The sequence below is a fragment of the Uranotaenia lowii genome, chromosome 1 (genome assembly GCF_029784155.1).
Source record: "Uranotaenia lowii strain MFRU-FL chromosome 1, ASM2978415v1, whole genome shotgun sequence".
Taxonomy (NCBI): domain Eukaryota; kingdom Metazoa; phylum Arthropoda; class Insecta; order Diptera; family Culicidae; genus Uranotaenia; species Uranotaenia lowii.
The window spans coordinates 142,742,803-142,753,460 of NC_073691.1; the positions used below are offsets into that span (position 1 = coordinate 142,742,803).

The 10,658-nt window shown below is 41.8% G+C and overlaps 1 protein-coding gene across 1 annotated transcript in view; it reads left to right on the forward strand.

Annotated features, from left to right (window-relative positions):
- The window catches only part of LOC129737993 (uncharacterized), a 499,481-nt gene that overhangs the window by 293,068 nt on the left and 195,755 nt on the right, over positions 1-10,658 (forward strand). The gene's annotated exons all lie outside the window — the stretch shown is intronic.

A 10,658-nucleotide genomic window follows, 5' to 3' on the forward strand; every position in this document is an offset into this window, starting at 1 on the left:
ATTATAGGTATTTAAAAAAAAATAATTTCAAATCTGTCCACGTGGACATCCGGGGAGGGGGGTAGGGGTTTGCCAAATGTCCACGCTTGTCCACGGGAGGAGGGGGTCAAAAATCTCATTTTCTGTCCACGTGGTATCTGAACGGCCCCTAATGTTGTTCGTATCAAATCCGAAATTACTTCTATAATGTCCCGATATCGATTATATGATTTATTTATTGTATTTCACTTTTTTGTCATTCAAATAAAAAGAAATAAAAAATTATTCTCTTAAATTACCTTTTCTTTTTGTTTCTAAATGCTTCTTAAATGTTGGAATCCGAAACTCTTTCTTCAATAAACGTAGGTATATAAGAATAAGAAATGATGAATTCAGAGAACATCTTCAAATAGAAATCGCGGTGAATTTCGAATAAGATTTTATTGCATTACGGAATTTTTAAAATGACAAATCAAACAAATTTTACTGATTAATCGGCAGAGAGGAAACTCAAATCGCCAGAGATATTTTTTTTTGTTTCGATTATAGTCGTAAACCATCTTTATGGCATTCGCGACTTGTCCAACGTTGCAGTTACGAACACACCCATATAGGATCTCAGTGAAATTTCATGTATCTTTTAAGAGATCTAAATTCTACTTAAGACTAAGCGTACATCTGTCAAGGATATAATGGCTAGCATTTGACTAATGCTAACACCATCAACCCACAGAAAGAGTACTATGTTTGCCGTGACCAAGACTTGATCTCATGACCTCTGGCTTAGAAGACTTGAACGCTATTCTCTAGGCCACGGTCGGCGGCTTAGTTAGCGGATCGTTATTGAAAAACTTATCCGGTACAACTGTGTTCGACGTTTACTTTTGGGCTCGAACTCGTGGACATCGGCTCAGGAGACAACAGACTTGCCCACTAAGCAATATCTCAAGCCCATCGCCAGAGATATCGTATCGATTTTGCATCATCTTATCGATAGAGAGGATAACACCATAGAAATGCTTAGACCCGCCCCAAGAGAGCACGTTCCGAATTGTGACTGACAATGCTTTGCTTGAACACAGTTTATTCGAAACGAGTAACCCGGTGAGGTAATAATTTGAATAATATTAAACGAGCAGCCGTGCACCGTCGAGATTCATCTGAGTCGTAAGCGTTACAGACCCGTACGTGTGCTGTGACAGGCGCGTGTCCAGGATAAGCTGCTCTCGATTCGGCACAGGGCGGGCAAAAAGTCTAAGCCCCAGCCCCAAAGTTGCAAGCCAAAGGAAGGAGGAAGACCGGACCACGGTCGGAGTAGAATGCCCTTCCCAGATCCCTGCAACGTTACACGATTTGTCTGTGTATCGTGTGACCAACATCTTTTAAATATGTGCTCGTGAATCTCATTTTGAAGCTTTTTTTCCTCAGATTTAAGCTTTTTTTGCCTTGAGAGCATAGGAGATGAAAGCTTAAATCTGAGAAAAAAAGCTTAAATCTGTCAAAAAATGGGAAAAAAGGGGAAATCTGAGAGATGTGCTCCACACGGTTTGAATAGCATTGCCGGGTTGTGGCCCTTCCGACGGGGGACATTCGAGTGGTGTGCGTCCGATCCTAGCAGTTAAGCATACAAAGATCACATCCCGGCAATGTTATTCAAACCGTGTGGAGCACATCTCTCAGATTTCCCCCTTTTTCCCCTTTTTTTTGACAGATTTAAGCTTTTTTCCTCAGGTTTAAGCTTTCACCTCCTATGCTCTCAAGGCATAAAAAGCTCAAATCAGAGGAAAAAAAGCTTAAAAACGAGATTCATGGGCACATATTTAAAAGATTTTGGTCACACGATACATAGACAAAACGTGTAACGTTGCCGGGTCCTGACAAAGATAAGACTACCTTCTGCGTATGCCGAGCTGTTAGGTACGTCGCGAACGTTGTGTAGGATACCTCCACCGCCGCGGAGTATCTGAGTAGAACGTGCTCCCTACGACGGAAGCTGCGAGGATAAGACTTGACTTTCTTCGCAGTCGAACTCGTAGGGGAAGAGTATTAACGCCGCGAAATAATCTCGGATAGAGTGACTTCACGTCGTCGGTGGGTGAGTCACACGAGTTGGTGTAGGATGACGTCTTCGTCGGGAATCATTCGAGTAGTTTCGTAAAGCCCCAGACGTGTGCTGTGACAGCCGCGTGTCCAGGATAAGCTGCTCTTGATTCGGCACACGGACGGGCTAAAAGGAGAGGGCCACGAGCCAAACCAAGAGGAGCCAAGATCTCGAGTCGTTAGAGGAGAGGTCATTGGTCTCTTGCAATGTTCTCGAACAGAGGCGGAGCGCATTATAGTCGTTCAAACCACGCGAACCTCAAGTTACGAGTAAAGGCCGGACTTCGAGTCGTCAGAGGAGAGGTCCTTGGTCTTGAGGCAGATCGAAATTTCGGATGGTTAACTTGCTAGCTTTACTGTTGGTTTAAGTCTCTCTAGAGTTGTATTATATGGAAATATGGTAAGACGGAATACAGAAAGACGACGCGCTTACTGTTTGGAAAGCATGTTTGTAAACATGTGGTTGTAATTAAGTGATTTGAAAATAAGGAAGAGGAAACGGTTTTTGATGCTGACTGAGTTCTTCCCAGCAGGTCTAGTTTGGTTGCATTGGAATTTGGGTTGCAGTGTTACAATATTATGAAGTGTTTAATTTATGGTTGGCAATGTATGAAAGATAAATATAAGGTGCATGATTCACCATGTGTGGTTTGTAGAATTGAAGGATAGGAAATATCTAAACGATTCATAGAATGATATCAACACAGTCTTAAATCGTAACAAGAGGCAGGGTATATATGCTGGAGTTTTGATTTGAAATTGAGTAAGCCGATGAGCGCTTAAGCGTGGACAAGCTCTCCCATCTCGGGTACAGACTTCGATGCAGGTTCGGATGGGAATTATGACCTGAGGCCTTAGATGGAATTTAAGGCGTAGGGGTACATAGTATCATGAGTGAATCAATTGCACCCAGAGTAAAGTCTGTTTCACATAGAATCTGGTCGGATAAAATAGTTCATTTCTCCGCAAAGAAATAACGTACAACAAAAGTAAAAGTGTAATTTTATAGGGTTTTTATTGCAATTTAAGGAAAAAAATACTTAAAAATCATTCGTCAGCTTTTCGGATGAATTTTCAAACTTTTTTTGTGATACCACCCATCATTTTCTGCACAGTACTGCTGGTAACCTCATTCGCCATCTTGTTCCACCACTTTTCCATTTGAGCGGGTTTTTTCATGGTTCTGCCACATTTCTTCAGTTTGCCCTTAACTATTGCCTGATATTTCTTGATGGGACGAAAATCCGGACAATTTGGTGGATTGATTCTTTATTCAACAAAATCAATCTTGTTCTCCTTATACCACTTAACGTCATCCCGGCTGTAGTGGCAGCTTGCCAGGTCCGGCCAGAACTTCACCGGACCTTTGTGGGACCGAATGAATGGTAAAACCTTCTTCTGCAGACATTCTTCGTTGTAAACATTTCCATTCATTGTGTCCCAAGTGATGATAATCTTAGTCTTCTTCCCACAACTACAGATCCCTTGCCAAATTATCAACTTACGAGCAAATTTATCTGCGAAAACAAACTTGAATCTACCCGCAACATTCCCTTTACGCTTCGCAAGGTAAAATTTGTTACCGGGTATTTGTCCAAAATCCATTTTGACGTAAGTTTTGTCGTCCATCAAAATGCATCCGTTGTACTTGGTCAACACTTTCTCGTACAACTTCCTTACCCTGGTTTTGGCAACCAGGTTTTGATTCAGCGTCCTGTTGGGGTGTTTGCTTGCACATGATACGACCGCAAGCCTTCTCGCAAACAAGTTCGTCAAGCTGTACTGTGGTTCGTCTTGAACTTTTTCGCCAAATCACGCAAGGAGATTCCAGGATTATTGTGAACTGATCGAATTACCTTTGCTCGCAGCTTCCGGTCATATGTTCCACTTTTACGCCTGGTTTATTTTGCTCGATCCCGGTAACGTTGCAGCACCGGATTTACAGTCGATTTTGGATATTTCAGGAATTTCGCGATCTTTACCCCTGACCACGTCGGTTTCTCTACGTGAGTGTGCAGAATTTTCTCTCGCCTTTCGCGTTCCATCGTCGATAACTTTTGACTGACTGCTTCAATCTTGATGAAATTTTCACCACTAAGTAAAAAAAACCATCCGGATCAAAACGCTGTCATTAGATTCGCGATGTGACAACTAGGGGCGCTGCAGTAAATGAAAAGATGCGACCATCTATGTGAAACAGACTTTAGCATACTCGGGGGACGCGATGGCACGCCGTGCCTAGGAATGCAATCCGTAAAAAGAATTTACCACCTGGGAGAACAACTAATAAAAAAATACGTCTGCCGATAGAACCATAATCAAGTTTTAACTTGACGTGCAACTGCAACAACATGTTAAGTTGACCAAACATTTTAAAATGTTTCTATGTTATATTTTGTCAAAGCATCCAGTGTTTCCATATCGGTCACATAGATAATAGATCCCTATTTCAAATGGCCTGGACTTAAGAAACGCATATTTCGAGATATTGATAGTGTGATGTAGATAAGTTTTTATTCTTTCTTAGATCTATTTTCAAAATTTTGATACAAACATGTTCATGCGAATTCATCTTTCAAAACTTTTCTTCAGATACTTTGCCGTTTCTCAGCATGAGTTTTCAACCGTAAGATTTTTATCATCGTTGCGCAAGTTTGATAGCACTATTGTTGGGGCCGGTTTTTCATCACCACTTTTTTGCAAAAGCTACTTGTTTTCGAAATTCACTGGTCCGCGATGCTACGCTACGGGTGCAATAATTATAAAATCCAAAGCATTTGCTCACTCCCATCACGGCTGCCAGAGAAAGCTGATTTATGCTAGCTGGCATGATAAAACTGTACACCACAATTTCATTTGCATCTCCCAGCATCAGCTCGTCCCAGTTTGGAGTGACAGCTCCGGGTAAAGATTTTCATCGCCCGGTGAGTTTTGCTCCCTTTTTGCTGCCATCAGACCAGAGGGCCATAAAACGCACCCCTTCACTTCCGGTTCGATGGCCGTTTTGCTGCCACGTCACCCTCTGACTCCTCCCCAATTTCTTCAACCATCCAGTATCATTAACGTTACCCCATCATCAACACCGTCATCCGGACCCGGTTGCATAAATAACATCGTGGAGGCTAATTTCCACCCACCCCTTCACTAGTTGCCTTACTATGTATATTTCATCCTTTGGGTCGAGATTGGAGATCGCACAACAACTCAAGTGTCATAAAAGTAGCTGTCAGTTGGCGGAACCAAAACGATGCCTGCCAGAGAGCCTGGAACAATAGGTTTGTTTTATAAGACATTCTGCTGGCTTCGGACCCGGATGACGTTTGCTTGGTTAGCGTTCTTTATGGGATGACTGGGAAATTGATTCATGGCCTAGGTACCACATAAACCTGAACTTAAATCTTTTGACATGAATGAAGAAAAGGACTCAATTTGTTTAGCAAAGGTTTTTCTTGGCTTTAAACTTTCGTCTTATCAAGGCTTTCGTTAGATTTTAGGGTGGTAAATGAATGAGTTCGTATTAGAAATTTTAAATGTAATAGATAACAGTAAAGTTGGTACCAATGAAAACCCATACGTAAAGATATTCATGTTTAAATTCAAACTATCAATCTTGTAGTTCTACCCTAAGCCCGCTTGCTCACAATCCAGAGTCACTTCTGTTGAGTAACAGCTCTCACACAAAAACGTACCTTTGTTCAAGTTACAACACAAATGTACAAAGTTCAATAAACCAGTATGGTATGAACCTTAGTCTGCTCGGTTGCGCGTTTTTTGTTCTACCAAAGACAACTGAAGAAATTCCCCAATTGGAATAAGAAATTGTTTAGTTTCTTCTAAAAAACCTGTAGATCAAAGTTACCCCGGTGATCAATGTTATCCCGTTTTACGGTACCGTCAAACGGGGCATCATGTAACAGTAGGGTTAGATGCAACATTAGAATACCACAACACGTATTCAATTTTTATTTTAATATTATGTAAAAAAGTTATCAGTTAAGGATAAAAAATTTGATCCTCTTAGAAAATTTAAAAAATCGGCAATAGATGTACAAATTTTCACATTTTTCGATGTTAATAATATCACCTAAAAACTTTATAATGCTTTTATTATCCTATACCAACACTGTTGGTGTAAAAATATTTTTCAAACAATCTCCAAATTTTATTAAATAATTAGGCCGGAACAAATTTCAAATCCTATTTTTGTCACTCGGAGTTGGAACATCACGAGGGGGGGGGGGGGGACAATAAAAAATAATGCGAAAAACAAATAAATTGGAATAAATTGCACGAAAGCTTGTATGCAACAAAGTTGCATAGAATATCATTGCACAAACCCTAAAAAACAAGTAGATTTTTATCGAAAAATTCAATAAAATCAAGAATACAAAAGGTGGAAAAACTTCCATCTTCCAAAATTTGTTTTTTTTCGTCTTGTAATCTTTTGGATTCTTGAATTTAATTTCGAAATTTACATTAAATACTTCAAACTTTATTTATTTCCCCCTTCGGGTTTCTGGAAATTTCGAAGGGGGGGGGGGGTGACAAAAGAAGAAATTGATATTTGTGCCAGCCTTATTTTTATAATTCAGTTACCTGTTTGGGCGAGATGCAACCAAATGCAACCAAAGAGACAACTTATAAATTATGTTTCCATATGCTGGAATACGACTGTTTTACTTCACACGTTTGTTAACGTCAAAATTTAATCCATCCAAACATTAATTTTAATGATTTCAACAAGTAATTTTTTTTTTGAAGTATTTTTCACGCCTAAATGAATGCAGCTCTCTTATGCTTTTTCATTAAAAACACTTTTGATTGAAAAAATATAAAATTTCATTCGAACAAAACTAAACATTACTGCAATTGGTGACATCACAAATATATCAAAATCTAAAGTTTTCAATCGTTTTCATTTGATTTTATATAATTTGTTTGTTATAATTGTTTGTTATAATATAATTGATTTTACAGATATTTTCAAATAAAAAAAACTTGCATGGACATCAATGTCAGCAGGGTGTTAATGGTCACACTTCTTTTGAAGGAAATCTAATAAACCCGGAAGCATCCGCACGGCACGCATCGTTAAATTCCCAAGAGGACATTTAAAGATGATGTCGGATTGATGCAAACATCAATCCCTAATCTCCCCTGTAATATGGCCCAACCGTTTTTTACGCTTATTTCCTGATTCAACCCACTGCTGGTTGAAGAGGACGAGGAGAGGTTCCGGATACAGTCCTAGGGCCCCGTTAGCTGTTGCTTTTTTCTATCCAGGGATCAGCTCTTCTAGAGCGGCTAAAAAAGCTTCCCTCTGGTAAGGCTGTTTTGTGGAACAGGATTGACGATGATAGGGGCTTGATATGGTGGAAAAAGAACCTGGAAAGGAGGAGAAGGACTTACTTTGAATAGCAGTAGTTTTACCGCAATAAATTTCACCCTCGAGTTTTTTTCCTTGGTTCACTGGCAGGTTCTTTTTGCTGCTTCTACCATTTACTTCTCTCGGTTCAATGTTGTTGCTGCTACTGCTGATGATGATGTTGATGTTGGTTGCAAACAAAAAATTAACTCCAACAGTTGTTTCCTTGGAGAAACTTTCTCAAGTCATAAAGTTGTTCTTTTCCGAATACTGAAACTTTTGGCTGCACAAGAATCGAAAAGAAAGACAACCTCACATTGAGGAAAATCAAATTAAGGGAACACATCAAAAATACTGACAAACTAAAGGGTGCTACGGTCAAAATTTGGTCAAGGGAAAACGCGTGTAAATCAGTGAAATCGTTTATTCAAAAAACTAAATTAAATTTCTTTTTCAACTCAGGAAAAATATTCAGTTAGGCTTCCGCTTTTCCAAATCCGGGCCTTACGCTTAACCCCTGCCATCAGATTTTGTACAGTCACCTTGTCCACCTTCTTCGCCGCAGAAAGCCAATTTGCCTTGAACTGCTGCTAGTCTTTAGCAGTTTTTTGGTCTTCTTTAGGTTCCGCTTGACAATACCCCAGTATTTCTCAATTGGGCGGAGCTCTGGCGTGTTTGGAGGGTTCTTGTTCTTGGAAACCACCTGCACGTTGTTGGCGGCGTACCACTCCATGGCCTTTTTACCGTAATGGCAAGATGCCAAATCCGGCCAAAACAGTACGGAACAACCGTGTTTCTTCAGGAAAGGCAGTAGACGTTTATTCAAACACTCTTTCACGTAAATTTCTTGGCTGACAGTCCCGGAATCTATGAAAATGCTGCTTTTCAAGCCACAGGTACAGATGCCTTGCCAAACCAGATATTTCTTCGCGAACTTTGACAGTTTCATGTGCTTGAAAATATCTGCTACCTTTCCCCTTCCTTTTGTCGTATAAAACTCCTGTCCCGGAAGCTGCTTGTAGTCGGCTTTGATGTAGGTTTCGTCGTCCATTACCACGCAGTCAAACTTCGTCAGCATCGTCGTATACAGCCTCCGGGATCGCGCTTTGGTCGTCGTATTTTGTTTATCATCGCGATTTGGAGTCACTACCTTCTTGTAAGTCGATAGTCCGGCTCGTTTTTTAGCTCGATGCATGGTTGTGGACGATACACCCAGCTTATCTGCGGCATCTCGGAGAAAGAAGTTAGGGTTTCGCTTGAAACTACCTGCAACTCTCTTTGTCGTCTCAGCGGCTTCCGGTTTTCGATTTTCCCCCGATCCAGACTTCCTGGGTGTCGACAAACGTTCCCCAAACACTTTTATAACATTTGTACGGTTGATTTGGCAACTTTTAGCGATTTTGTCAGCTTTGCGTTCGAGTAACTCTGATTTTCGCGAAGCGACAGCAAAATATTGATACGCTGCTCTTCTTCCTTGGAAGGCCTTTTGACAACTGAAGAGTGAAATTCAAAATCAAAATAGGAGCAACTTTCCACACAAACACACACACACACACACACACACACACACACACACACACACACACACACACACACACACACACACACACACACACACACACACACACACACACACACACACACACACACACACACACACACACACACACACACACACACACACACACACACACACACACACACACACACACACACACACACACACACACACACACACACACACACACACACACACACACACACACACACACACACACACACACGCGCATATAAAAAGAAGCGGACAGGTGTTCGTCACTGCGCCATCGTGACAATCGACGTTAAGAATGCCTTCAACAATGCCAGCTGGGAAGCGATTGCCAAAGCGCTTCACAGGATGCGTGTTCCCAATACCCTCTGCAGGATAATAGGAAGCTTCTTCAAAAACCGGGTCCTGTCGTACGAAACCGAAACTGGGTTACGATCTACTGCCCTAACAGCGGGTGTTCCACAGGGTTCCATACTCGGACCTGTGCTCTGGAATGCCATGTATAACGAGGTGCTAACGCTGAAACTACCGGCAGGCGTGCAGATAGTCGGATTTGCTGACGATATCGTGCTCATGATCACTGGCGAAACAATTGAGGAGGTAGAAGACCTTGCAACGGTGTCCGTAGAAAGGGTTGGCAACTGGATGGAGGGAGTTAAGCTTCAAATAGCTCACCAAAAAACCGAAGTTCTGCTCGTGACCAATAAAAGAGTTGTGCCGCACATGGAGATTACTGTTGGGGGGCACACGACATCTTCAAAACAGCAGCTGAAATACCTTGGAGTGATGGTCGACAATCGCTTAAGTTTTGGTTCACATGTAAAATACTGTTGTGAAAGTGCATCGAAAGTCATCGATTCATTGGCCTGGATTATGCCGAACTGCCATGGTCCAATGAGTAGCAAAAGACGTCTCCTTGCGAGCGTAGCACTGTCGAAACTACGATACGGAGGAGCGGCCTGGAGCTCCGCGATAGAAGTAGAGCGCAACAGATCCAAATTACGGAGCACACATCGGTTGATAGCCATGCGAGTTTCCTGTGCGTAGAGGACCATATCAGCAGATGCAGCTTTTGTCATCGCGGGCATGATTCCCATCGACAAAACTCTGGCGGAGGATATGGAATGTTACAAAGCAAGAATTGTTAGAGGAGTGCGTACAGTTCAACGAGCAGCGTCAATGCTCAAGTGGCAGGAGCAATGGGACGCATCGAACAACGCAAGATGGACGCATAGGCTAATCCCGAGACTTTCAGACTGGGTAAATCGGACGTATGGAGAGGTCAACTTCTACCTGACGCAGTTCCTTTCGGGTCATGGGTGCTTTAAGCAATACCTTCATCGGTTTAAGCTTATCAGCTCGCCTTATTGCCCGGAATGCGTAGAGACGGAGGAATCGGCAGAACATGCTATCTTTGTCTGCCCCAGGTTCAATTCAAGGCGTCAACAACTTCAAAATTTGAACGCTGAAAACATAGTGAGTGAAATGTGTCGCGACGAACAGTCGTGGCGTGCTATCGTCGACGAAATCTCGCAAATCGTGCGCGATCTGATAAGAATCAGGAAAGATGATGAACGGAGAGAGCGAGATAGTCAACTAAATTTGACAAGCTAATGGAAGGTCTTTGGCCTCGTATGACACTTAAATTCAAAAGCAACGCGATCT